We start from the raw sequence: 25,253 nt of genomic DNA, 5'->3' as shown, positions 1-25,253 counted from the left end.
GCCAATTCAGACCCACTTTATGGCACAAACAGTGATACGCTTACTGCATACATCCCTCTAATGTACTGTACTCCTTATGTTGATACACACCTCTTGTGATTATTTCTTTTAACTTTATATGGAGATTAGGGAGACCAACTGGCATGGGTGCGTGCAAATTCAGGACAGTAAGTGTAAAATTCAGGACAGACGGTCAAAATTCAGGACAAAACTTAGGGACAAAATGCAAGCTTTACAGACAGAGGAAGTTGTGCGATAGTATAACAGTGTGTAAATAGACAACCACTGAAATACAAGTCAAAAAAAGGTTATATTAAGTTGAGACAATTGGGCACTACCTGTTTTTTTGGTATGTGTGCAGCTTTGAGCAACTGTGCAGGTCTTTTTGTGGTATTTCATATGATAATAATCTATTTATATGGTTACTGCACTGGGTTGTCCAGTCTGATATTTTGTTTACAACTCCTAGTCCCATGCAGGCATGTTTGGTGAGATAAGCGGTTAGGAAGATCTGCTGAGATAGACTTTGTTACTAGCATCTCATATCTGCCTGCCATTGTGAGATGTAAAGCGGCATGCATAGGTGAACTAAAGGAAGGATTGCTGTGATGAACCCACTATAGGGAACGCATTATGGGTGTTTCAGCAAGAGGAACTTAAAATGTGAAATCTGGCTTTGCTTATGGGGGCTTTGCAGAGATTTGCAGTAGCTGACGGAAGTCACAAAGGTGCTATTCCCTGCAGCTTTCTTAAAGAAGGCACTGTCGATACACTATCACTTAGTTTACCTTTGACGCCTTGCCCATTGCTACAAACACAATATACATCTCAAGCACAGCTCATGGCATTATGAGGCTCTCCCTAAACCCTTACACCTAAAACAAAACATGCAAACATTTACAATTATGAGTGTAACATTCAAGTAGCAGTTGGGTGTCACTCAAAATGTCATATGCAAGATGTATAGAACCCACACGTAAGCACACAGCAAATACAGAATTGGAACACATAGGGAAGGGAGTAGCCAGATAATGTAAATACCTCCCACTTTAAACTAAAGCTCTAATGGCACCAAGAAATCAAAGTAAGTCATCACAACCCTCCCCAGAAGAGATCTCTTGTCCAAAGATCTAGCCATTAATCCTTCCATCAAATGATATCCACTATTTCAAATGTACATTCTGTCATCTATTGAATCTTTCATCCATCATTCAGTCTTCATTCTGTCCTTCCGTCTGTGTGCCCATCCATATCAAACCTTTTCAATCATTTGCCAACCTATCCATCATCGATCCTTCCATCTCCATTTCACTCATCTGTCCCGACATCCACCCTTTCACTCATCCATCCATCCTTTCACCCAACCCATCCTTTCACTCATCCATTCACTCTTCTACCCATCCATCCATTCACTCCTCCATCCAACCACTTACTCTTTCACCCATCCAGGCATCCTTTCACTTACTCATCCATCCACCCAGTCATTCATCCATCCACCCATTCAACCTTTCACTCATCCATCCGTTCTTCAAGCTCTTCACCCTCCCTTTCACTCATGTGTGCATTCTTTCACTCATCCATCTTTACATTCTTCTTTTCACTCATCCATGCACCCATTCGCCCATCCATTCTGCCAATTGTTCACCAATGCTTTTACTCATCCATCCGTTCATTCTCCTATTCTCTTTCCATTCCCCTTTCACTTAGCCACCCATCCTTCCATCCACCCTTCACCCATCCACATACTCATCCATTGACTCATCCACTCATGAATCCATCCATTGACCCTATCACCCATCCATCCTTTCACTCATCCATCCATCCTTTTTCTCATCCATCCACCCTTTCAATCATCTATCCATCCTTTTGTCCATCTACCCTCCCTTTCACTCACTCATCCATCCTTATATCCACCCTTCACTCATCCATCCATTCACCCTTTCACTTATCAATTCATCAATCCATCCATCATTTCTCTCAACCAACCACCCATTCACACGCCCATCATCCATCCTTTCACTCATCCATCCATCCTTTCACTGATCCATCCACCCTTTCACCCATCCATCTACCCTTCCACCCAGACATCCATCTATTTACCCCATCCATCCTTTGACTCACCCATCCATCCATCCTCTCTCATTATCCATCCATTCTCCCTTTCATTCATTCATTCATTCATCCTTTCACTAATCCATCCAGCCATTTACCCATTTCTTCACTGACTCACCCACCTTTTCACATTAATTATGAGCTGAGCTTTTGTCTGCAGAGTTGCAGACAGAAGAGTCCCATCAAGAACTTCACCCCTGCTGCAGTTCCTAAAGCAAGAGGTGCGGTGGGAAGGGGGAGGGTTCACTATGACACCGCACATAGGCAATCTGAAAACTTGGAAGTCATGAGTCATGCATGAGGCACACTGCCAGGATGTGAGGCGACTGTGACATGGGGTTGTTTCCAGTGCTTTAAGTGTGATGAAAAAACTGGGGGTCTCTCCATGGGCCGTGTCTGATGTAATTGAGAGGCATGACTTTAAAAACACCCAAGCTAAAAATATGTGCTGAGCATAAGGTGCCACTGACTGGTATTTTGCTGTTTCTATCATTGCATCCAGTAACATTAGACCTACAACAAGCCCTGACTATTGGCTTTGTCATTGGGTGTTAGTTGCATAAAAGAAATAAAAAAGCAGCAACTATAGCTTTGTTGTATATTATATAAAAACAATTTCAGCTCTGAAATGATGAGACTGTGTAAGAACTAAAACCTCTTCTTTAACTTCTTTCTCCAGCTTTTCATGAACTGGCACATAGCAGCATGGGTGTTTTGGTATATTTGTTTTGTACATTTCTTCCATCTGAAAGAATGTCCTGCCCTAGACCTAGGCAGGAGGAGACCCACCACATGCTGTAAGAGCCCAGACTGTCCCATTGTCGTTCTGTATGGTGCAATCAGCTGCAGACAGAATGACAATGGGTGGGGTGGGGCTGCCCTTGTGCTCAGAGGATGAGTGTGAGGTGGCCCCATCAGGGGCTGAGGCCTCTGGCAGGGGAGCAGCTCTGCTCCCTGCAAGGCCCAAAATTACAGACAAAAGGCATCCGTAAGAGGGATCTTCACAGACAACGGGTGTGAGGTCACAATTACGGATGTTTGCTTCTAGCCTCCAGACTGACTATAACTTACCATCCTCAACCACACCTTCTCTACAAAATGGTGGTCCAGGGTCTGATCGATACATGCAATGAAAATGCTTACAGCATTTGTCAGTGGTAAGGTCCCGAATTTTGAAACAACATTGCCCCCTTTTCGCACCTGCATCAAATGACAAGATTTACAGATAGGATAGAAAATTGGGGTACATGAAAGGTCATGGGGAGTGAAATTATTTGGATGCATTCATTCTCACCAGTCGGCAAAGACTAGAAAACAATCAATAAAACCAGCATCAACCAGACCGGAGGTGGCATCGCCATCATCCACAGGAACACCATCCGCATCACGACCGACGCCAACGACTCCTTCGCCGCAGCCGAACATCTCCACTTCCAGATTCACACCGACCCTAAGACGACCCTCAGAGGCACCCTCGTCTACAGACCCCCGGGACCACGCACACAATTCAGCGAAGACATCACAGACTTCATCAGCCCGCACGCCCTCCCCTCCACTGACTACATCCTCCTCGGGGACCTCAACTTCCACCTGGAGAACAACAAGGACCGCAACACCACCGCCCTGCTGGAAAACTTCGCCAACCTCGGACTCAAGCAACTGGTCAACACCCCCACCCACTACGCCGGCCACACGCTTGATCCCGTCTTCTCTTCCAGCAAGTACATCACCTTTAGCCACGCCACCGGACTCCACTGGACCGACCACAGCTGCGTCCACTTCAGCTTCAAAAGATCCACGACCCACCACCACCCGCAACGGGTACCTCACAGGAATTGGAGCAAGATCACCACAGACAAGCTCACCACCTCCCTCAGCCAGAGCCCACCCGCCAACACAACGGACCCCAACGAAGCAGCCCGCAACTTCACACAGTGGCTGACCGCCTGCGCCGACGACCTCGCGCCACTAAAGAACCCTCCCAGCAGACCCAGAAGCAAGAAGGCATCCTGGTTCACCGACGACCTCAAGGACTCCAAGAAGACCTGCTGCACCCTCGAGAAAGCCTGGCTCCTCGACCGGACCACCAACAACATGACCGCCCTCAAACACGCTACCCGCAAGCACCACCAGCTCATCCGCACCACCAAGAAGAAATCCCTGAAGGAACGACTGGACAACAACGCCCACGACAGCAAAGAGCTCTTCACTATCGTCAAGGAGTTCTCCAACCCCAGCACCGGCACCAACGACATCAATCCGTCACAAGACCTCTGCGACTCCCTCGCCTCGTTCTTCCACCGCAAGATCGCCGACATCCACAACAGCTTCGGCGACCCACCCACGCACCCAAAAGTCGAACCAACGCCCCCCACCGCCACCCTTCGCACCTGGACCACGGTGACCACCGAAGACACAGCCCGCACAATGAACACCATCCACTCCGGATCACCGACCGACCCCTGCCCACACCACGTCTTCAACAAGGCCGACTCCACCATCGCACCCCAACTCCGGAACATCATCAACGCCTCCTTGAACACCGCCACCTTCCCGGAGAGCTGGAAGCATGCCGAGATCAGCGCCCTCCTGAAGAAACCTACAGCGGACCCCACCGATCTCAAAAACTTCCGCCCCATCTCGCTCCTCCCTTTTCCTGCTAAAGTCATCGAGAAGATCGTCAACAGACAGCTGACCGCCTTCCTCGAGGCGAACGGATCCCTCGACCCCTCGCAGTCTGGCTTCAGAGCCAACCACAGCACCGAGACCGCCCTCATCGCAGCCACCGACGACATCCGGACCCTGCTCGGCAAGGGGGAAACAGTGGCCCTCATCCTCCTGGACCTCTCCGCTGCGTTCAACACGGTCTGCCACCGCACCCTAGTCCAGCGCCTCAGCAACATCGGTATCCAAGAGAAGGCACTGGAGTGGATCATCTCGTTCCTCGCCGGAAGAACACAAAGAGTCCGCCTCCCCCTGTTTCGCTCCGAGGCCAACGAAGTCATCTGCGGTGTCCCGCAAGGATCTTCACTCATCCCCACCCTCTTCAACATCTACATGAAACCTCTCGCAGCCATCGCAAGCCAGCACAACCTCAACATCATCTCTTATGCCGACGACACCCAGCTGATCCTCTCCCTCACCAGAGACCCCGACACCGCCAGAACCTGCCTACACGAAGGGATGAAAGACGTCGCCGAGTGGATGAAGGACAGCCGCCTGAAACTGAACTCGGACAAGACGGAAGTCTTCATCCTGGGATCTTCGCCCTCTGCCTGGGACGACTCCTGGTGGCCCCCAGCCCTGGGCACCGCACCCAAGCCAACCGACCACGCATGCAACCTGGGCTTCATCCTGGACCCCTCCCTCTCGATGACCAGACAAGTCAACGCCGTCTCCTCATCGTGCTTCAACACCCTGCGTATGCTTCGCAAGATCTTCCGCTGGATCCCGACCGAGACCAGGAAGACTGTCACCCAGGCACTCGTCACCAGCCGACTGGACTACGGAAACGCCCTCTACGCCGGAACCACAGCTAAGCTACAGAAAAGACTCCAGCGCATCCAGAACGCCTCCGCCCGACTCATCCTGGATGTTCCCTGATCCAGCCACATCTCCAGCCACCTGAGGAACCTGCACTGGCTCCCCGTCGACAAGAGGATCACGTTCCGGCTCCTCACCCACGCACACAAGTCTCTCCACGACCTGGGCCCCAAGTACCTCAACGACCGCCTGACCTTCTACACGCCCACCCACCAGCTACGGTCCACCAGCCTCGCCCTCGCAGCCGTACCACGCATCCGAAGAGCCACCGCCGGAGGAAGAGGAAGAACTCCCTCCCCATCCACCTTCGGCTGACCCAGGACCATCTCGCCTTCAGGAAACAACTCAAGACCTGGCTGTTCGAGCAGTAGCATACCCCTCCCCCCAAGCGCCTTGAAACCCTCCCGGGTGAGTAGTGCGCTATACAAATGGCATGATTGATTGATTGAATATGAAACCTCCATGTCAACACATCAATAAAATATGATCGGATCGAAGAACGAAAAGAGGCTCAGAAGAAGAAGACGTGTTCCCTACGTCAGGTAGCGATAAACTTCTTCTAGCACCTTCAGGGTCTCTGGTGAACTGCTGAAGCTTTAATATAAGACATAACTTGTGATGGAGCAATGTCAATCCCTCCCTCCAATACCCACAATAACCTTCTGAGTGATTTGTAATGAGCCGCAATGTACTCAATGCACTTCCCCCTAAAAAGCAAAGACTTGTAAAGGGGTGGAGGCCTTCTTGTTTGGATTGGGGTCTCACAGCGAATCTTGAGACACTGATGAACTACCTTAACCCTGTAATCCAGTGCTACTTTAGACCAAGTATCTGCAACAGTAACACAATTATTAATTATTAAAGAAACTGTCAGTGTACTTGACGCCGATGCTTAATTTGATCTGGTGGTTTCCAGTCAGTGCTGGGCTCTGCACTTGTCAACACCAGCGCTTTGTGACAGTCTGCCACAAGGTGGTGCTGTCTACTGAACCTGGAAATTACCTCAACAACAGTTAATTATTAATTCAATATACATTAAAATCAGCTATTACCTGCCGCTCAAGCCATTCTTATAACTTTGGGGGCCTAAAATATCCAAATTCTCACAGTTGTAGGAATGTGATGGGTAGTAGATGCGTTGTTATTATCACTGGCAGCATGGCAGGGGCAATGTGGGGTATAAGCTGCAGACTCCCCCTGAAGAGAGCCCTGGCACTCATTTTCTTTTTTTACAAATTGAGCACTTTTGGGTTTCATTTACTTCACGGTTTAAAAGCGCTTTTGAAAGCCTGATTTCTCATTTCCATAAGCATGCCGAGTTCTGAGAGTTGGAGGCGCAGGAGAACCCCCAAGCCCACTCACGGTCCTTTCAGAAGTGGAAATGCCTCTATTTGTTTGTTTCTAAATGCTTCAAATGGGCCTGCAGCCCCACTCTCTGCTTAACGTTCATGATAATAAGAAGGCTTTGGTGGACTTTAAGATCCTGTGGACAGCTTTGAACTCAGCAGGAATGGAAGGAGATTTTAGCAGCCCAAACTGGCCCATTGTCATTCTGTATGTGGCAATCAGCCCCATACAGCATGAAAATGGGCAGGTGGGACTGCTCTTGTGCTGGAGCAAAAATGATGAATTTAGGCCCAGATCTCTGTACTGAGGTGAATGTATGACATTGTTCTGCATTCTGTCCATCAATTGTTTTCTTTGCATTTGTCATCCCGAGTGGGACGAGTATGCCCAGACGTGGGTCCAGTGCTCTCCATGCCACTGGAGTCAAGCTATCCTGGCTGATGAGGGCTGAAAGCCCGACACCGGTCCTAGGATGCTTGTTTCCAGTCCAGGGAGGACCTGGTCTGGCAGTTCGGGCTCCACTTTTCCCATTGGGCGCAGGGTACAGACTGATTTGCATATGGCGGGGTCCAAACTGGAATGTCATGGTGAGCAAAGAAAACCCGATAGATTTAAGCCCAGATCTCTGTACTGGGGAGAATGTATGACATTGTTCTGCATTCTGTCCATCAATTGATCTTTTTGCATTTGCCACCCCCCGAGTGGGATGGGTATGCCCAGACCTGAGTCCCGTGCTCTCCATGCCACTGGAGCCAATCTATCCTGGCTGATGAGGGCTGAAAGCCCGAAACCGGTCCTAGGATGCTTGTTTTCAGTCTAGGGATGACCTGGCCTGGCAGCTCGGGCTGGCCTGTTCCCACTGGGCGCAGGGTCAAGACTGATTAGCATATGGCTGGATCCAAACTGGAATGGCATGGTGAGCACAAAAAATTATTGCTTTAGCCAAGATATCAGTACTGGGGTGAATGTATGACATTGTTCTGCATTCTGTCCATCAATTGTTCTTTTTGCATGGAGCATGAGTGCGAGGCGGCTTCTTCAGGGAGCTGAGGCCACTCGCAGGGGAACAGCTCTGCTCCCTGCAAGGCCAAAATTACGGACAAGAGGTGTCCATAAAAAGTATCCTCACAGACAACGGATGTGAGGTCCAAATTACGGACGGTCCATGAAATTTACTGACGGTTGGTCACCCTAATGGAGATGCACACACCCATTGAAGCAAATTAACTGTTCAATGTGTTTCATAACTTTCCGGTAATTAACTTGGTTTGGAGTACTTCATGGTGATGTGCACACCTACATTTGGTTCAGATTTGGGAATCACGGAGACACACACACCGCAGGCACTTTACACTGTTTGTCACAACCATTTAGTGTTGCACCCCGATCGTTATTCGGCCCACGGTGTTGCCCGCTTCTTCCACGCGGGCCGCAATACAGCCTGCAGTGCCTCCCTCTTTTCTAAGCTCCTCACGGTGCTGCATGACGTCCCACTTTGCCAATTTGGCATCACGGGTGCATCCCACGGTACCTGCTCTCTTTCTGTGTCAGGCACTCCGCCTACCTACGCGGCGGCTCGTTATAGGACAATTTGCATGACAGGAATGCCGTAGCTCCAGTTTTAGAGCTGCAGCTTCTTTTTTTCACATGTTGGGGCACTATATTCCTACCTCCCTTTCACTAGATCTATATTTCTTTCTTCATGTCTTCTTGGGGCTATCTTGCCTTTCCATGTGTCATGACCGTATGCTCCTCACGATCAGGACGATGCTCAAGGGGGTCCACCTCCTGACTTCCTCACACTCTGACTTTATAGATATACAGAGTATAAAGGTGATCAAGCGAGGGAAAAAAGGGATAGGGTAGGTACAGCAGTGGAAAGGAGACAGCCTGTAACAAAAAAGCAAAAGATTAATACAGTACATATATCCTGACTACTCTCATTATCTCTCCCTACAGTCAAAGCAATACCTTAATAGGTTCTCCCCTGCGGCATCTTCCTGTACACCTCGTAAGATAATTCTCTTACGATTAGGAAACACAATCCACCTAAAATTCAAAACGTGTCATAAGTAACCACCCTTTATCCAACTAGAGATGCAAGATATCAGTACACATATACGCAATCATACTCACTTTCAAACACCCTTGTATCCCACAAAAAATAGAGGAAAAAAATATATGTAGTCCATAGCAAAAAATTATAGAGAAGTAGGCTGACACACTTAAGCCAATGGAAGGACATTCCAATGCAGGTAGGGCCAAAAGGGTGAATACATGGAGGTCGGATTAACTGGTATGGTGGTTTGATGTGGGCCAAGGTGGATGGTTGCAGAGAACAGAGATAGGGTCACAGTGTACATGTATGTTGAGAATTTCTGGAGTGAGACAAGTTAAAAAAGGTGTGTGTTGCAAAGCTGATTAAATATAAGGAGATAAAAGAGTGCTGTGGACAGACAGATGAGTTGATTGTTGTAGTGATCAGGTGACTTCATCACATCCAGAAAGAGTAGTACAGGTGGTGTGGCAGGAACTGGAAGCAGATGGCAGATATCAAGCGAGATGGAAGTAATGAAGGAGTACAGTATCAGAGTCTTACAGTAGCAAAAAGTGCAGTAGTAGCGGATACGTTGCATTCAAGTGCCCTTACTGAAGGAATAGGGGTGGAAGTGTCAATCAGTTGGCAGGTGAAAGTGGGGGAGACAATGCGAAGAGTGCAATGATGCATGTGGTTTCAATACCAAGTTTACAAGTTGTACTGCAGAGCATTCTGGGAGATAGTGTACATGCAGAAGCAGGAAAAAGACAGTCGCCAAACAATCCAGAGAACCAGGAAAAGTAACCCAATTGTAACCCAGATGTTTAATCAAGGAGTAACCAAGAATGTCTTTTTCAGCCAAATATAGAGAGCACACATTTGGAGCTTGAAAGGAAGAGGTGGTGGTGATGGGGGCTCAGAATCAGGTGAAAATGATGAGAAATCATTATTGTCCACAAAGTAGCCAGATGCTGTTCCGTCTATTTTTGGCAGCTCAGCAGGTTTTGTAGAACTGCGAGATGACTCAATTGGTGGCATATTCACATAGATGTCGTCAATTTTTAAATTTGAAATATGTGTTTTTGTACTCGTTGATCATGCAGTTCAACCGGAAGAAGAAATACTTCATTGTTGTTTACAGTTTCTCTTTGGAGAGGAGAGTCTTCTTTAGTTATTAAAGCTTCCATCTGAACTTCCTGGACGGTTGCGAGAGGTGTGTGGTTGCTGCCCAGGAGCCCACATTCTCACTTCAAATAGGATTTCATATTGAGTACGAACACCCAGGGAATTTCTTGGCATGTTATTGAGTGCTCTCTGGACTCCAAATAGGTGACTGACCCCACTGTGACCCGAGCCTAATACCCTGCTGCTAAGGACTGCATTATGTCACGGTTTTTCCTCTCAACTATCTAATTTCCCTCAGGATGATAGAGGGAGGAGCACGACCAGGCAACATCCAAATTTCCCATGGCTTCTATGTAAGCCCGAGAGTTAAACACCGGATCCTGGTCTGAATGTGGTGTGCCAATTGAGTATGTTCCGATGAAGAATCGCAAATCCTTTATAACAGTTTGGGTGTCAGCCAACCACTTTGGCCAAACCCACAGGAATCTGGAGCAGGAATCCACCGCCACCAAGATGTACTTGTAAGCCTCGTCTGAGTAAAAAGGGCTGCAGTGATCCAAATTGACAATTGCCAGAGGCTTGTCTGAAATCAATAGTGGTGTCTGTGGAGAACGTGCTATGGTGGAACCTTTCATCTGCCGGCAGATGTCAAATTGAGGTTGAAGTACTTGGTCTGGTTAGTTAGACGAGGCCACCGATAGCGCTGCTTCAATAATTAACTTGTAACAGTATCCCCTCTGTGTGCTGAGCCCAGACCCGCATGTGCAGCTAGAATTAAACCCAGTCTGCGATCAGCGTTTGGTATACCTCTCTATCCCCCACACCTGGAATCTAAGCATACAGTATATTCTGTGCATCTAACTTGTAGGAGTACTTGAGTGGAAAGCCTTTTGGCAGGTATGTGTCGTTGAGAGCAGCATCAACAACTACCATGATGTCTCTGTCTAATCTCATACTAGAATGAGTGATTGAAGCAATGGCAGCAGTGTGAACTGTTGTATTAGCGGCTTCATCAGCCATGGAATTCCCTGAAACATGAACACCAACACGTTGATGACTCAAGGTATGGATAACATGAGCCAGTGGCAAGCATTCTTTCAGCTTTGCCACCTTTTCCCAAATTATTTTGTGCTTAATTATGCAACCCTTGGAATCACAATATCTATTTTGGCCTCAATAGTGAAGGTATTAATTATATGACTGGACACAGTAAAACGAATCACACAGTATGAGTGTTGGGAATCCATTATTCTTATTTTGTAGTGCCAGTATCAGGGCTTTGAGTTCTGGCAGCTACACTGTACAGTCCCCTAAGGACTGTGTTTGTGTTTTTTCAGGATGGAACTTTCCATCATGCATATACCCCTTTATGATTGTGCATGCTGTGGAATATTGGTGTCTAATCCCTACAGCAAGCTGAGCAGACCCATCAGTGTAGATGTAATGCCATGTAAATGTAATTTATAAATCGCTAACTCTTGCCCAGGGGCATCTTGGCGCTTTAGAAATCCGATTAGGGCAGCAGCAGTGTCAGCAACGGGTCAAGCAGGTGCACTAAGTGCCTTCTAATTCTGTGTGAAGAGCCAGTCTTTTTGAGGATTTTCTGAAGGTGAGTAAGGAGGGGGCAGTTTTTATGGTCAATGGCAGACTGTTCCAAAGCATTTCAGAGGTCCTGAAAAAGCTCAGGTGGCCCAGGTGGCCCTCCTAAATGGGGGAACCATCATGTTCTTAGCAGAGCCTGAGTGAAGTGTTTTTGCTGGTACATACTGTTTGAGTTTCTTCCTAAAATGGCCTGGCCCAAGTCAGAGCAAAGATTTAAATGCCAGACAGAGGGCCTTGAATTTATAGCGTTGCCTAACTGGCAACCAGTGGAACTTCCAGATGGCTCCACTGTCCGATTCATATTTGGGAATTTTAAAAAGGAAGCGAGCAGCAGCATTTTGCAGTGTCTGGAGTCTCTTCAAGAGACCTGATGCAAGAGTCAGGTATGAAGGAAGTGGCCCTTAGGGGCCACCCGGGTTACTTACAATCACCTGCTATGCCTTCCCAAGTAACGAAGAGTCTGTCAGACAGTAGAGAATACAAACAAGCTTTTGTTAGCAATACTCTGCAGAAGAGTCCAATCTGACCTGCTCCCTAAGATGTCTGCTAAGGGACTGACCCACAACAGTCTGCAACATGTCACGATTCTTCCTAAGAGCCTCCAACCACACCCACAGTGGAAAGTTACCGGCCTAGGCTGCATATGAACAAAGGAGGCACAGAGAGATAGGCTACCACCTGCCAGATAGGCACATGCTATCTGCAACTCAGGTTACCGCGCTTAGTCTCAGCATCTCCTAACGTGGGAACAGAGGTTCACACTCAGGTAGGTCTGCAAGGGCAGGATGGCCTAGTCATTAGTAAGTCGAGAAGCAGCCTTGAACACAGTGTTCTGCTGAGGCAAGCAATATGAATAATGAGGCCTAGATCAGGCACAGCCTAAGCAGCCTAATAAGGATTACGAATACAAAATGGAGTCATACTCGCAAACTGAAGCTTTGCGCATTACGGGGATAACTCAGTGGGTTGCAGAACGTGAGTACGCATGGTGTCTATTTAGCCACACACTGCTAACCTAATAAAACATGAAACAAATGCATAGCAGGAATAGGGTTTTCAAACCTAACAGACTCTCCTTTTAGCATGGGTGGCTAAATGCTTTATTGAGACTATCCAGTAGAGTCTTTACAATTTTAAGTGGGGAGAAAGAAAATACATAATCACTCAAGTTACAAGTGAGAATAAAGCAGGACATGAGTATCAGAATCAAATTAATATTAAAAAATGTCTTCATCAATGAGCATTATGCTCTGTATATCCTGCATCATCATAGTAGAGACCTTATTATCACATCCTGGCAATTTAGGAGTAGGGGTGAGCTTGTTCTCACAATAGGTGCAACATGCTGGAAGGTAATTAATAACATAGGCAACACGTGAAAATGACACCTGGGATAGCTATTAAGGCAAGTAGTATTTTCCAACCCCATGATGTCAGCAGACCCCTGAACCACCCTGTGAGGGACCATGAACCATTATCCTGATGGCTATCTAAAGCAAGCCTGTGTGATTTCAGTATGGCAGTGTATACATTAGTGGCTTTATCAGGGATGTGAACACATTAGCTGCTGCCGATGACGAGACAGGCAGAATCCACCCAGATTAGCAAGGATGACATCTAAAACCATCCGGTTTTGAAGAGCAACAAGCCTCGTAGCCTGAAGCTCAACTGTGAAATTAGTTAGTATACCCGCAGTAGTATTAATAACTCCCTCAACTACAATGGCAAGGCGACGAATATTACGATTATTGAACATGGGACCCCAGAACTGCTGAATGCCCTACATTATGTCAGTAAATTGCTGCAGGGAAGTATCTGTCTGATCTATATTGTCTGGATTGGCAACTCTTTTGACTCGTTGCGAATGGAGATCCCTACACTATAGCCTATGATCTTGATGATAATTAGACGGTACAATGTAAACAGGAGGTAAAAGGAAAGAGACAAAACACTGGCCAGTCCATCCCCTGGGAAGCAATGTATAAGCCTGATCCCCACAAATGAATTATACATTTGGAGGTGTAAGCAAAGGTGGGCTACTAGTAGTGTTCAATCCGTATGTGTAGTTACAACTGGAACGTTCCTTCAACCTTCAACACAGAAGCTAGTTGTTGTATTTATCACAGGGACAGTCATGGCTGTGTTTTCAGTGATATTTTGTTCTTGGAAACATTTAAAGTATTTAGTGACATTAAATCCTTGAAAATCCAACATTTAATTTTGTAACCAAGTGACAGTCTCATTAACTTCAAAAACGTTCATACAAGCTTCTAGATGTAGGGTACCCTCCTTGTATAGCCTTGGTGTACTACTATATACGCTACTATATAACACTGCTTTGTAGTCAGACTGTACCATATTCATAGCATCAGTGTGATAGTGCATATGCACCATAGAAAGCAATGCCTCACAGCTACCCAGGTATGACATGGGCAATGACACCAGTAAATCATTCTTGTGCATAACTGAGGGAAGTAACCCACACACCCAACAATTCGTGGCATTAGTAGTACTGTGGACCTGATGAAGCATCTGTAGAAAAGCATTCTCAACATAGGTCTGCCTATGTCTCTCCTTGTGCGGAGATAGTGTAACAAACAGATGCTCAGGTGAAGCCGGAGTAGTCCCTATTAAAGCATGTACAGGATGCTGCTCTTCTAAATACCACACCACTCCGAATAGTGTTATCGTTACTACGAGGACTACTACTACTACTACCTTATTCTCAGTGGACCGACTGGACCATACAGGACTATTCTGCTGTAATGGCGTTACTCCTTCATGACTCCATGGTCAAATGGATACATTTATAACATTTTAGAAGCAACTTATGACTATCAAAGGGAAATGTTCACAAACTGGGGCCACTAATGCCACAACAGTACCAGGGGGCACAAGTCACCCAGCTTCGGTCTAGAGCAGGGCCGGACTGGGAACCACAACCGGCCCTGGCAAAGAGCACTTTGCCGAGGCCGTTTTTCCGCCGATTTTGTTACAGGGCCGATTTTGCAGCTATACTGCAAAAACGGCCCTGTAACAAAAACCGCCCCCAGGGGCCCAAAACCGGCCCCCACCCGTGCGGCGCACCGGGGGATTGCCCGGTGCCTGCTATGGTCAGTCCGGGCCTGGTCTAGAGCCTCGCTGGTAGGCTCATATTGTTCATCCACGACGGTGCAATGAAGCACTACCACGGAGGAGCTGCTGGAAAACAAATCCTCTTCTTTCAGGATAGGCCACACTCCCTCCTGGGCAAGTACCCTCAACAATCCTGTCCAGTGTCCAGGGTAGTGCACCAGTGTAGCTCACTCTAATCTAATGCTCGCAACTTAGGCATGGCACCTTTGCCTAAAGTTCAAGTCCTTCCCTACCTCCTGGACTGTCCTGCTTGTGCACTGTCCTTCTGTTGGGCCGCAGGTTATAACTGGTGATTCCAGGCACAGTCTCATCAACAAAAAGGCATTGAAACTCAGGGTCAGGTGGACATTGAGACTCAGACTCTTGTGCACCAGAAGTGGGAGTATCTTGTTTGGCCCTTATCTCTGGTGGGACCTCCTAAAGCACGGCCGCATCGCTTTCTTCGTCTGTCTGCACCTACCTCAATCAGGCTTCAGAGAAGGGAATGAAACAGGGAACTCGCTCCCCTTCCTGGTCAGCAATGCCGTTGAGGACCCACTGATCATACGGGAGTGAGAGAGGGATCCTCTTGATGTGCGATCCATGCACTCAGTGCTTCCAGCCTTCCAGCCTGACTGCAGTGCGGGTGGCGAGAAGTACAAGCAGTGGCCCCTTCCACCTCGGATTCATGCAGTTCTTCCGTTGAAAATTCTTCACTAAAACAAAGTTGCCGGGCTGTAGCTGATGCCCGGGCCCCTCTGGTACTGGTTGCAGCGTGAGATAAATCTATTGGTGGATAGAACAAAGATCTTTAGACAATTCATACAGATAATCTATCAGCAGGCAGGAGGTACTCTATCTCAAAAAAGCGCTTGGGTCTTGGACTCTCCAGACATTAGTGGGGCATCTGAAGACCACCTCATATGGGGACAACCCTGCTCTAGAATGCACTGTCACCCTGGTAGATAACAAAGCCAAAGGTAACGTATCTGGCCATCGCAATCCTGTGCTTTCTTGGATATTCGCTAACTTCAGTTTGAGAGTACCATTGTACATCTCAACCAGGCCTGCTGACTGAGGGTGGTATGCTGCATGAAACTTCTGCTTAATATGCAAGCCCTTGCACACTAATTCAATGACTTTTGAATTGAACTGACTTCCGATGTCACTCCAGATCACACGTGGCAATCCATAGCGTGGGAAGAACTCTTTTAAGAGTGCCTACACCGTCGCCATGGCCGTATTCTCCTTAGTGGGGTAAGCCTCAGTCTACTTACTGAGTGCACAAATCACTACTAGCACATACTTCAAGTTGTTAACTCATTCCGTTTCGATGATTTCTATCTGGAGAACCTCGGAAGGGAAGAAAGGCAGTGCAAAGTTACCTGCAGGTGTAGGATTGCCTTTCCAGGATTATGTTTCAGACAGATAATGCAGTGCTTCACTAGGTGCGTGGCTACCTTAGAGATATTATCATTTTACTATACTGGGTCCAGTAGCTTACAGATTCCTTTGGTACTAATATGTGCTCGGCCGTGGGCCATGGTCACAACAGGGAGCATGTAGGCATTTGGCAGCAACCATCATCGCTTCCCAGACAGATCAGTTTAGCACCCATCCTCATCCAAATGCCCTGTACTCTCCTCTCATATTGCCAGTTCATCTACGGTTGCCTAACTCTGTACTTCCCTGACACTTTCAAATGTGTCCTCGAACATTCCATTGTCTGGAAACACCTAGCGGGACCTGCTACAAACATCTTTTTCATCTTTGATCTAGCTGTCTGCTCTGCAAACGCATTTCCCTTTACAACATCATGTGTTACTGCTTTATAAGTGCTACATTTTATTATTGCCAACTTCTCAGGAAGTGTCAGTGCTGACAACATTCTATGTATCAATGGACCATACTGTATTTGCAACCCATGCGAGGTCAAGAACCCTCTCTCCGCCCAGAGGCACCCCAAATTATGGGCCACCCCAATGGCATACTGGCTGTCAGTGTAGACATTGACAGTCAGTCCTTCACTCAACTCACAAGCCCTAAGGAGCGGAACCAACTCTGCAGCTTGGGCCGATTGGTATGGGATACCGGTGTCTCAACTACTGTGTGTAATGTTGTGATTGCTCAAGGCTGCAATGGTAGTAACATCTGGTAATTTGAAACAAGAGGCATCAACATATAGTTCCCCTTGGGGGTCAGATAAGGGAACATCAGTCAGGTCTACCCGTCCTTTCATTTCTTCCTCAGTCCGAAATAAACAATCATGGACATCGTTGACCTTTTCTTCTGAAGGGAGGGGTAGTAATGTGGCTGGGTTAAGAGTAGCATATCGTTTGATGGTAATGTGTGGAGCAAACAAGGTTAATTCATATCATTCGGACGTGCACTAGTAAGGTGCTGCATCTTTGTCTTATTCAATAACGTATCCACAGCATGAGGTACCATTACTGTGAGATCAGTATCAAGGACGAGCCCTGCCAATTGTCTGATTGAAACCGCCACCACCACAGTAGCTATCTGGCAGCTGGGGAGAGCTCTGGCGACGTTATCAAAAAAATCAGAGAAATAAGCGCAGGTTCTCTGCTTACCACCGGAACCCTGTGCTAGAACAGAAAGAGCACAACCATTCGCCTCGTGTACGTAAAGCACAAAAGGCTTCCGGTAATCAGGAGTACCAAACACAGGAGCAGAGCAGAGCGCAACCTTTAATTGCTCAAAAGCTTGCTGGCATGCAGATGTCCAAGGCAAGGGTTCATGCACGTCTTTGGTGGTCAGGTAAGGAAGGGGTTTAATTAGTAAGGACGAATTTGGGATCCAATGATGAAAATATAAAGTTATGGCAATCAAAGAGCGTACCTCGGTTGGATTTTAGGATCAGGCATATTAGTAATAGCAGCTATGCGTTCAGGTGTTAGTCTGCGTCCCTCCTTTGACAGCAGGTGACCTAAATATGTGACATCCTGTTGACAATATTGAAATTTGGAGAGTGAGACCTTGTGTCCATGGTGTGCCAAATGTAACAGTTATTTAACCGTGGCCTCCGTACAACCATCTTCAGTGTCCGAAGCCACAAGGAGGTCGTCAACGTACTGCAACAGCACATTACCTGGGGGAAGCTCCAAAGAATCCAATTGAGCTTTCAAAGCTTGGCTATAGATACTGGGATTTTCTGTATAACCTTGTGGTGCACAGCAGAATCTAAAGCTCCTTTCGGCTATTGAAAATCCAAACAGATATCTACTATCTGTATGGATTGGAATGCCGAAGAAGGCATTCTTCAAATCGATTACTGATAAGAATTTGGAGACGGGGTAATCATTGTTAAGATGGTGGTAAAGACTGCAACCACAGGGTACTGGTGAACCACTATTTTGTTCACCTCCCTAAGGTCAATTACAAAGCGTTAAACCTCAGGGTGATCATCAGAAGAATTCAAGGGTGTCTTTTTATGTATAGGAAGGATAGGGCTATAACACACATTCGCCATTGTCTCTTCAACCACACCAGACTTAATCAAATCCTGTATTATTTGAAATAGGGCCTTTTCTCCTGCCTTGGATATCTTGATCTTGGGAATACGCGGCAATTTAGCATTGTCCTTGATCTGTATGGAGACTGGTGGGATCTGAAGCAACCCCACATTGGTGTCTCCAGTAGCCCATAATGTGCTTGGTACACATTTGAACTCAGAGGGGAGGGGTGCATCTTTTGTGAAGCATTGCTTAGCATGGGCCACTTGTGGTCCAATAGTCATGTAAACGCCATTTGGAGAGCAAAAAATTGTCGCATGTAACCTTTTTAACAAATCCAATCCCAGCAAATTCTCCCCACAATTTGACGTTAATGAAAATGGTGAATCAACCGTGAATGGGCCAATAGTCAAAGCAAGAGATTTGGAAATGGGGCTAACAATCGGCATGCCTGAAAAACCTACCAACACATTATTTTGGCCAGACAGAGCTGCCCTCGGGGCCAGTGAATGGGAAACAGCAATTCATAGCCCCGGTATCAACAAAAAATGTCTTGGTCATACCTTGCAAATCCGTGGTGACATAGGGTCCGTACTGATCTACAGGTACCGGAACTGGTCCCTCTCACTGTCCCTGGCTGTCCTAACTATGAGACATCCCCGTCACGTGGTCCATTTCATAATCAACATGATAGTACTGTCTCCCTCAGGGGTCGTCAAAATAGTTCCCGCTCTGTGTATTAGACGATGTATTCTCTGACTGCATCTCCCCTTGGTCTCCTCCCCTTCCACATCCTTTAAATCCCAGACCTTTCTGGCCTCATCTTTCTGCAAAAACTCTAGACACTCATTCTGCCAATGTCCCTCCAGCTTGCAATATGCACATTGGTTGAGCCCAATGGGTGCATTCGATGTACCAACCCTATTAGTCCGGGGCAGCCACTGGGCCGAACCCGAACCTCTTCTGCTACCTCTTGCAACTTGTTGCATCAACACCCTCGTCTTTAAATCCTTTGACTTTTTCTCCACCTTTTCTTTTTCCTCATTCTCTCTATGCTTGTAGTACTGTGCCATGCACAACATTACTGATGGGGATGAGGTTGTCCAAGTACTTTCCGAAGCCTGCAACCTAGTTGCAATCTCAGAGAGCAAGTTAGTGACAAACCTGTTAACAAACAAACACCACCCTCCTGTGACAGGTCCTGACAACTAAAGTCTAGAAACAACCCTTCAAATCTGGTAAAGAAATCAGACACACTCTCATCCTTCTTCTGATGACACGCACTCAACTTATCCCAATCCACTCGCCTTGGCGGGATAAGGGAATGCATGTAAGTTATGATATGACCCGCAAAGCTAGAGCTCCACTTTCGGCTTCTTGCCGGGCTTACGTTCCTTATCCCATGCCCTGATCTCATCCCATGTACCACCTAACTCCAGTGAATGATCCTGCATATGAACCTGTTTCCATATATCTACGCTACCAGCAGGCCAAAAAACAACTATATATTAGCTAATGCCATCACTGTGGAGGAGGCCGCCTCCGTCAATTCTTTATAACATGCAGTAGGGTTATTCTGAGGGTCCGGCAACTGGCTCTTCAGAGATAGGACCTCACCCCTCTTCCAAGGAGTATAGATCCACTGTTCCTGAAACCGAGCATCGACTCATCGTCTAATTACAGTGTCCGTGGAGTCACGCAGTTCCGGTATTTCAGGATGGTAAATGGGATGGACCTCCCTCATAGGGTGCTGTGTCCCTATCATCGGAACCTTTTTGAGAAATCTGCCTCAGTAACCCACCAGTGTCGTTACATTGCTAAAAACCTCATTGGGAGCCATACCTGTAGCATATACCCTGTCCTGTTTGTCATAGATGATGTGTGGTGCAACACCCCGAAAACACAGCTCCCACAGTCCCATCAGCGTAGCCGATATATGCTTAAGAGCATGCTGCTGTATGAAGGGCTCATAATCTTTCATCACGCACCACATATCTTCCACACTATAGATCGCATTCAGGGCCCCCTGAGCTGCTTGATTCGCCACCATTTGATTTTCCTCATCACCCACAGCAGAACACACCAACACTTTCTCCATGCGGTCTCGCACAGCCGTCCAATTCCCTTCATGTATCCTACTTACAGAGGTGTGACTATTCTGCAATGCTTGAGGTATCATACTTAAGGGAAAAAGAGCAGACGAAGAGACAGGTATCATCATGAAGGGAGACAGTGTTGGAGGAGTGAAAGGGTGTGTAGCTGTAGATACAGAGTCAGTAGACAGAGCCGAAGAGCTAACAGCTCCCGCCGCTGTTACTGGCGGGAGCAGAGAGGAAGCAGGCGGGGCTGGGTCCGATGCTGTTTACTAGAGACAGCAGCACCAGGTGCCGGGGTCTGAGATGTTGGAACCTGTGGGTATATTCGCTCAGGAGCATATTGTGGAGGAGGGTGAGAATCCAATAGCTCTTCATCAAAAATGTCATCTTCCTCTCTCGTAACATAACATTTATCAGTCCACAATCGAAACTTACTATCTGTACATTCTATGCCCTTCTCTATCTTTTCCCTTTCATAGGCAACCGCTTTCTGCGTTATAATTTGCATCTGTCTCTTCCGGGACACTTTCTCTGCTCTCATACGCCGTTGCTTTGCTTCCTTCTGCCATACTCTTAGAGAAACAAACATTGACTGCCTGCTATTTTTAGCAAACAATTTGTCCTGCAAGAAATTCCATTTTTGGTAATCAAACGAGCCAGTGAGTGTCCATTGTAACTCAGCATTGTCCCGCATATATATTTATTCCACAATGTGCTAAACATAACAGGGCCAATACCATGCTTGACATATACATAAAATTTGGGGTACCTGTGGTAAATAAATAAATAATACCCTATTTTTGACTAGGCATAAATCATAACAGATAGCTCAATAAAATAAGAGTCAAGATTCGAGGTAGTAGGAGTTTCTGCAGGTTTATTACAGCATAAGGACAGGATCAGGACAACCTGCATAGGATGACCCAGCAGCTGCTGGGGCCGGGTCTGGGATGAGCGCGCTAACTTTTAATAACAATACATGAGCATTTATACATAGCGTGAACACATAGCATTACATTGCAGTAGGCGTAGCAGTGGGTGGAGCAGAAGGCGTGACGCGTAGCAGTCGCGAAAGATAACAGTAAAAGTGGGTGTAACTGGGCGTATACATAGACATGTGGTGCAAACGTAACAGAATATGTCATGAATGGGCGGAATCATTGGAGGGGGCTACCTAAGGAGCCGGGACCTCTAACCTAATGGTGCGCGTAAACTGGCAATGACGTATTACTAGGAGAAGCTGGGGGCTATGAACTCTGTGCTAGGAGCAGAGACTAAAGTCTGGAGGGTCGGAGCGACATGTACCTAAACCCTATCTAGTATCTGATGTTTAGGGAACATGTTGATATAAACTAGAAGTCATGAGGGGAAAAGCTAACTTGATTCTAAGACTGGACCATGCATTATTCTACATGTAGTGCGTGATGAAGAATACTAAATGACCATTTAAATACAGTATTTCTCTAACGTGGAGCCGTATAGGCTAGACAATGACGGAAACTATTGATGCAGTTCAGTAGCTTAGGAATGCAGAGAAGGAGGACTGAACTGATAACTGGAACTATAACATACTTTTGGCAGACTCAGAGGCAGAGCCAGGCTGCACCGGGCACTGCGAGGCAGGAAGTAAGTGAAAGGTCGAGGATACAGGTGGGGGCTGTATCGCTCCTTAGCGAGGCTTCAGGAGACAGGAGCTGAATCTGTGGTCCGGGCCCTGTTGAGGCCTAGAAACGGGGACTAAAGTCTGGAATAACGTGCACACTGAGAAACGTGGCAACGTAGCTTTACATAGGCCTGATAATCGTAGTATTCACGAGGATTGGAAACTGACATACTAGAGGTGGACACAACTGTAATTGCGTCATTAATCGGACATGGGGACTAACATATGCATATTGGTCATGCACACATAACATATGATGGATGAGGCGTAGAGACACAGAACATGGCAAAATTTACTTTTCCACATTCCCTCCTTGTCACTACGTTTCCATCAGGAAACATCAATATTCATGATACCATCTATCATTTCATACAGTACCATTTGCTCGTCTCGAATTGTCTTGGAACGGGATTTAGAACGGGGCTTGGGACTAGGAATATAAGAGGTAGCACAAATGCCGCAAATCGCAGGGCCACATTGTATACAGAGGCAGCAGCTAAATATGATCGCTACTGCAATACCTAGAAAGGACAGGACTTTCCATCCCCATGCGGAAATTATATTCCAGAACCAACCGGACCATGTCCAGGCGCCTGGATCTTGGTGTAACAGATGGGCAATTTTATGAAGTCTGGTTATAGCTGAATAAACAGACGGCGCGTTATTAGGAATGAAAATGCAACAACTAGATCCGAGGACTCTACAGGCCCCGCCCCTATCGGCCAGTATGACGTCAAGGACGAGACGATTCTGTAAAACGACAATTCTCATAAAGGATTGCTCTTCGGTTAGGTTACCTAGAGCGGAGGCAGTCTCATCTACTACTGCTTCGAGGGTTCTTGTTAACCTACGGATTAGCTTACTATTTACAACTGTACCTAAATAAGGGAAGACACCTTTATCAATATCAATAATTTGCTCTGCGGCGGTTTCAGTATAATCGACAATCGGGAGATTTCTCTTGTGTCTAGTGTGTACTAGGAAGGAATTCCTATGGTAGTCAGGTGGGGCTAGAAAAACAGGTGGCAGTAGGAAGGCAATGTAACAGGTTCCCTCCCAATCGAGGGGCAGACGAACATATGCGGTCTGACCACAAACAAAATATGAATGACGTGAGGCTTTAAAAATAGATTTCCCACTGTCACTATACTTGACAATAGTAGTACATTCACTATGTCCTACATGTACAGAACCCTTATTTCGGACACATAATTCGCCTTTGACTGGTAGTACTGAAATAGCAGGTGAGTCTGGAGTAGTATCAGACTGAACATTCAGGACCATGAAATTCGACGAATAATTACCTAAATTATAAACTTCATTTTCTAGATCTAAACCTGTTCTGTGGGGGAAACCTTGCTTGTCTGGGAAACATGTACTGTTAAGAAAAGACATATCTGTTGAGGATGACGTTAACGTGGACCATGCTCCACACGAACCATTATGTGAGAATGGATAAGGAAAGAGTGGCAGAACTCCCTTCGGTGTCTGGAAAGGGGGGAGTCGACCACACACCCAACAATTAGTGGCATTGCTGGTCTGGTGTGAATAATGTAACATACGGATAAATGAATTATTACGCATAGCGAGGCGGTATGAATATTCGTGAGGAGGCAGATCACTAAACGTGTGCTCTACTGTAGCATTAGCAGACTTATTTACATGAGGAACTGAAAAATTCAGGAAAAGTGCGTAGCTAGTGCAGGAAATCATTATGCTGATGAATAATATGAAACTTCGAAAAACGATACATTGAATTGAGTTTTGACTGACTCTCTCACTATGGGGGTCTATTTTATACATGTCAGAAACAGTCTAACCGTTTCACCTAGGGGAGGACTTATACAATCAAACTGGCTGACTTATTTTACTAGACCGGAGCTTTAACTTATACTCCTGCTGCGGAGTTTTCTCTATCAGGGAAGGGGTTGTAACAATGTCTTTTGCGGGACAGTCCTTAAGAGCAATAGTTTGGCAGTCTTCAAAATCCTGGGAATCCTTGGAAATGTTTTTAGAAACGGGTTTCAGTCCATTGAAAAGTTTTACATGAGAAAGGTGGACCCACCCCTTCCTGCCTTCCAGCTTGACGGCAGTACGGGTGGTCAAGAGGACCTGACGTGGCTCCTTCCAACGAGGTTCCAGCGGACTTGATCTGTCAAAATTCCGGACCATCACAAGGGAACCTGGAACGATTTCATGCGGTGCCACCTCGGTATTGTCTGGAAATGCGGCGGCAACCTGTGAACGACATGAGTTGAGGGCAGACATCAAGGAAGCTAGGTAATCTGTCAGCATATTACATGAAACATCGGTAATACTTCGGGGTCTAGGAGTACCCCACATGTTAGGGGGACGGCCGAATACGACCTCATACGGGGACAGACCTGATCTGGAATGTGCGACCATGCGCATATAAAATAAAGCAACTGGCAGAGCTACTAGCCAGTCCACACCCTTTTCTTTACATACTTTGGCGATGCGGATTTTCAGGGTCTGATTATGTCTCTCGACTAGACCGGCTGCTTCGGGATGGCGTACACAATGGAACTTCCACTGGTACCCTAACAAAAGGGAAACGTGCTTCATGAGTTCAGATGAGAATGGCTGACCGTTATCAGAATATACGACTCTAGGAAGTCCATACCTAGGGAAAAATTCACGAACCAACTGCTTGGCAGTGGTCGCGGCTGTGTAATCTGGGACTGGATATGCTTCTGTCCACCTGGACAAAGCGCATACAACTACAAGGACATACTTGAAACCTCGACATCGCTCCATCTGAATATAATCCATCTGGAGGACCTCAAAAGGGTGGTCAGGGGGCTGGAAACCACCTTGTTCCACCGGGACACTTTTACCTGGATTAAACTGACAACATATCATACAGGTACGGACTTTCTGCTTGGCTGCAGCTCGTAAATGCTTGTTGAACCAAATGTTCTGGATACTATCTAACATTGCTTTTTCTCCTAAATGTGCTGGACTATGTGCGGTATTAATAATGACTTGAACCATAGAGTCGGGGAGAAACCATGTGGCTCTACCCTTCGTTAACCATCCTTGATCTGTCTGGACCCCTCCTTGTTCAGACCATTTCTTGATTTCCTCAGGAGTAGCATGTAACTGGATATCTATGACAT

Source organism: Lissotriton helveticus, chromosome 5_1 (assembly GCF_964261635.1).
Source record: "Lissotriton helveticus chromosome 5_1, aLisHel1.1, whole genome shotgun sequence".
Taxonomy (NCBI): Eukaryota; Metazoa; Chordata; class Amphibia; order Caudata; family Salamandridae; genus Lissotriton; species Lissotriton helveticus.
This window is presented reverse-complemented; position numbering follows the sequence as displayed.